Here is a 5373-nt window from a genome sequence, read left to right on the forward strand (position 1 = left end):
TTGGATAAAACATGGCCGTAACAACGATAATAGATGGCAACAAAATTCAACATCAAATTTCAAGGCCATTCAAATAGTGCAAGATGCCTTCATTTGGATGAAACATGGCCGTAACAACGATAATAGATGGCAACAAAATTCAACATCAAATTTCAAGGCCATTCAAATAGTGCAAGATGGCTTCATTTGGATGAAACATGGCCGTAACAACGATAATAGATGGCAACAAACTCAATTTCAATTTTCAAGGCCATTGAAATAGTACAAGATGGCTTCATTTGGATGAAACATGGCCGTAACAACGATAATAGATGGCAACAAAATTCAACATCAAATTTCAAGGACATTCAAATAGTGCAAGATGCCTTTATTTGGATGTAACATGGCCGTAACAACGGTAATAGATTGCAACAAAATTCAACATCAAATTTCAAGGCCATTCAAATAGTGCAAGATGGCTTCATTTGGATGAAACATGGCTGTAACAACGATAATAGATGGCAAAAAACTCAACATCAAATTTCAAGGCCATTGAATTAGTGCAAGATTGCTTCATTTGGATGAAACATGGCCGTAACAACGATAATAGATTGCGAAAAAACTCAACATCAAATTTCAAGGCCATTCAAATAGTGCAAGATGGCTTCATTTGGATGAAACATGGCCGTAACAACGATAATAGATGGCAACAAAACTCAACATCAAATTTCAAGGCCATTCAAATAGTGCAAAATGGCTTCATTTAGATAAAACATGGCCGTAACAACGATAATAGATGGCAACAAAACTCAACATCAAATTTCAAGGCCATTCAAATAGTGCAAGATGCCTTTATTTGGATGTAACATGGCCGTAACAACGATAATAGATGGCAAAAAACTCAACATCAAATTTCAAGTCCATTGAATTAGTGCAAGATGGCTTCATTTGGATGAAACATGGCCATAACAACGATAATAGATGGCAAAAAACTCAACATCAAATTTCAAGTCCATTGAATTAGTGCAAGATGGCTTCATTTGGATGAAACATGGCCGTAACATCGATAATAGATGGCAACAAAATTAAACATCAAATTTCAAGGCCATTCAAATAGTGCAAGATGGCTTCATTTGGATGAAACATGGCCGTAACAACGATAATAGATGGCAACAAAATTCAACATTAAATTTCAAGTCCATTTAATTAGTGCAAGATGCCTTTGTTTGGATGTAACATGGCCGTAACAACGATATTTTTGTTTTCTTTGGCACAACAACCACTGTCGGTCAAGGGCCTGCCAAGTACCCACTAGTGAAGTGAGCTTGGCTTTCAGTGACTTATTGTTACCATAGCAGGAGAGTCAGTCCTACGTATGGGAGCACGGTCTATTTAGGGCTTGAACCCATGACGGGCATGTTGTTAAGTACGTTAACAACGATAATAGATGGCAACAAAATTCAACATCAAATTTCAAGGCCATTCAAATAGTGCAAGATGGCTTCATTTGGATGAAACATGGCCGTAACAATGATAATAGGTGGCAACAAACTCAACATCAAATTTCAAGGCCATTGAAATAGTGCAAAATGGCTTCATTTGGATGAAACATGGCCGTAACAACGATAATAGATAGCAACAAAATTCAACATCAAATTTCAAGGCCATTCAAATAGTGCAAGATGCCTTATTTGGATGTAACATGGCCGTAACAACGATAATAGATGGCAACAAAATTCAACATCAAATTTCAAGGCCATTGAATTAGTGCAAGATGGCTTCATTTGGATGAAACATGGCCATAACAACGATAATAGATGGCAAAAAACTCAACATCAAATTTCAAGTCCATTGAATTAGTGCAAGATGGCTTCATTTGGATGAAACATGGCCGTAACATCGATAATAGATGGCAAAAAACTCAACATCAAATTTCAAGGCCATTCAAATAGTGCAAGATGGCTTCATTTGGATGAAACATGGCCGTAACAACGATAATAGATGGCAACAAAATTCAACATTAAATTTCAAGTCCATTTAATTAGTGCAAGATGCCTTTGTTTGGATGTAACATGGCCGTAACAACGATATTTTTGTTTTCTTTGGCACAACAACCACTGTCGGTCAAGGGCCTGCCAAGTACCCACTAGTGAAGTGAGCTTGGCTTTCAGTGACTTATTGTTACCATAGCAGGAGAGTCAGCCCTACGTATGGGAGCACGGTCTATTTGGGGCTTGAACCCATGACGGGCATGTTGTTAAGTATGTTAACAACGATAATAGATGGCAACAAAATTCAACATCAAATTTCAAGGCCATTCAAATAGTGCAAGATGGCTTCATTTGGATGAAACATGGCCGTAACAAGGATAATAGATGGCAACAAAACTCAACATCAAATTTCAAGGCCATTGAAATAGTGCAAAATGGCTTCATTTGGATAAAACATGGCCGTAACAACGATAATAGATGGCAACAAAATTCAACATCAAATTTCAAGGCCATTCAAATAGTGCAAGATGCCTTCATTTGGATGTAACATGGCCGTAACAACGATAATAGATGGCAACAAAATTCAACATCAAATTTCAAGGCCAATGAATTAGTGCAAGATGGCTTCATTTGAATGAAACATGGCCGTAACAACGATAATTTTTTTCTTTGTCACAACAATCACTGTCGGTCAAGGGCCTGCCAAGTACCCACTAGTGAAGTGAGCTTGGCTTTCAGTGACTTATTGTTACCATAGCAGGATAGTCAGTCCTACGTATGGGAGCACGGTCTATTTAGGGCTTGAACCCATGACGGGCATGTTGTTAAGTACGTTAACAACGATAATAGATGGCAAAAAACTCAACATCAAATTTCAAGGCCATTCAAATAGTGCAAAATGGCTTCATTTGGATAAAACATGGCCGTAACAACGATAATAGATGGCAACAAAATTCAACATCAAATTTCAAGGCCATTCAAATAGTGCAAGATGCCTTTATTTGGATGAAACATGGCCGTAACAACGATAATAGATGGCAACAAAATTAAAGCTTGGCTTTCAGTGACTTATTGTTACCATAACAGGATAGTCAGTCCTACGTATGGGAGCACGGTGTATTTGGGGCTTGAACCCATGACGGGCATGTTGTTAAGTACGTTAACAACAATAAAAAATGGCAACAAAATTCAACATCAAATTTCAAGGTCATTCAAATAGTGCAAGATGGCTTCATTTGGATGAAACATGGCCGTAACAACGATAATAGATGGCAACAAACTCAACATCAAATTTCAAGGCCATTCAAATAGTGCAAAATGGCTTCATTTAGATGAAACATGGCCGTAACAACGATAATAGATGGCAATAAAATTCAACATAAAATTTCAAGGCCATTCAAATAGTGCAAGATGGCTTCATTTGGATGAAACATGGCCGTAACAACGATAATAGATGGCAAAAAACTCAACATCAAATTTCAAGGCCATTGAATTTGTGCAAGATGGCTTCATTTGGATGAAACATGGCCGTAACAACGATAATAGATGGAAAAAAACTCAACATCAAATTTCAAGGCCATTCAAATAGTGCAAGATGGCTTCATTTGGATGAAACATGGCCGTAACAACGATAATAGATGGCAAAAAACTCAACATCAAATTTCAAGTCCATTGAATTAGTGCAAGATGGCTTTATTTGGATGAAACATGGCCGTAACAACGATAATAGATGGCAACAAAACTCAACATCAAATTTCAAGTCCATTGAATTAGTGCAAGATGGCTTCATTTGGATGAAACATGGCCGTAACAACGATAATAGATGGCAACAAAATTCAACATCAAATTTCAAGGCCATTCAAATAGTGCAAGATGGCTTCATTTGGATGAAACATGGCCGTAACAACGATAATAGATGGCAACAAAATTCAACATTAAATTTCAACGGCATTGAATTAGTGCAAGATGCCTTTATTTGGATGTAACATGGCCGTAACAACGATAATTTTTTTTCCTTTGGCACAACAACCACTGTCGGTCAAGGGCCTGCCAAGTACCCACTAGTTAAGTGAGCTTGGCTTTCAGTGACTTATTGTTACCATAGCAGGAGAGTCAGTCCTACGTATGGGAGCACGGTCTATTTAGGGCTTGAACCCATGACGGGCATGTTGTTAAGTACGTTAACAACGATAATAGATGGCAACAAAATCAACATCAAATTTCAAGGCCATTCAAATAGTGCAAGATGGCTTCATTTGGAAGAAACATGGCCGTAACAACGATAATAGATGGCAACAAACTCAACATCAAATTTCAAGGCCATTGAAATAGTGCAAAATGGCTTCATTTGGATAAAACATGGCCGTAACAACGATAATAGATGGCAACAAAATTCAACATCAAATTTCAAGGCCATTCAAATAGTGCAAGATGCCTTTATTTGGATGAAACATGGCCGTAACAACGATAATAGATGGCAAAAAAAAATTCAACATCAAATTTCAAGGACATTCAAATAGTGCAAGATGGCTTCATTTGGATGAAACATGGCCGTAACAACGATAATAGATGGCAAAAAACTCAACTTCAAATTTCAAGGCCATTGAATTAGTGGAAGATGGCTTCATTTGGATGAATGGCCGTAACAACGATAATAGATGGCAACAAAATTCAACATCAAATTTCAAGGCCATTGAATTAGTGCAAGATGCCTTCATTTGGATGTAACATGGCCGTAACAACGATAATAGATGGCAACAAACTCAACATCAAATTTCAAGGCCATTGAAATAGTGCAAAATGGCTTCATTTAGATAAAGCATGGCCGTAACAACGATAATAGATGGCAACAAAATTCAACATCAAATTTCAAGGCCATTCAAATAGTGCAAGATGCCTTTATTTGGATGAAACATGGCCGTAACAACGATAATAGATGGAAAAAAAACTCAACATCAAATTTCAAGGCCATTGAATTAGTGCAAGATGGCTTCATTTGGATGAAACATGGCCGTAACAACGATAATAGATGGCAAAAAACTCAACATCAAATTTCAAGGCCATTCAAATAGTGCAAGATGGCTTCATTTGGATGAAACATGGCCGTAACAACGATAATAGATGGCAAAAAACTCAACATCAAATTTCAAGTCCATTGAATTAGTGGAAGATGGCTTCATTTGGATGAATGGCCGTAACAACGATAATTGATGGCAACAAAATTCAACATTAAATTTCAAGGCCATTGAATTAGTGCAAGATGCCTTTATTTGGATAAAACATGGCCGTAACAACGATAATAGATGGCAAAAAACTCAACATCAAATTTCAAGGCCATTCAAATAGTGCAATATGGCTTCATTTGGATGAATCATGGCCGTAACAACGATAATAGATGGCAAAA

The sequence above is a fragment of the Anopheles arabiensis genome, unplaced genomic scaffold, assembly GCF_016920715.1.
Source record: "Anopheles arabiensis isolate DONGOLA unplaced genomic scaffold, AaraD3 Autosomal_pericentromeric_contig0004, whole genome shotgun sequence".
Lineage (NCBI taxonomy): Eukaryota > Metazoa > Arthropoda > Insecta > Diptera > Culicidae > Anopheles > Anopheles arabiensis.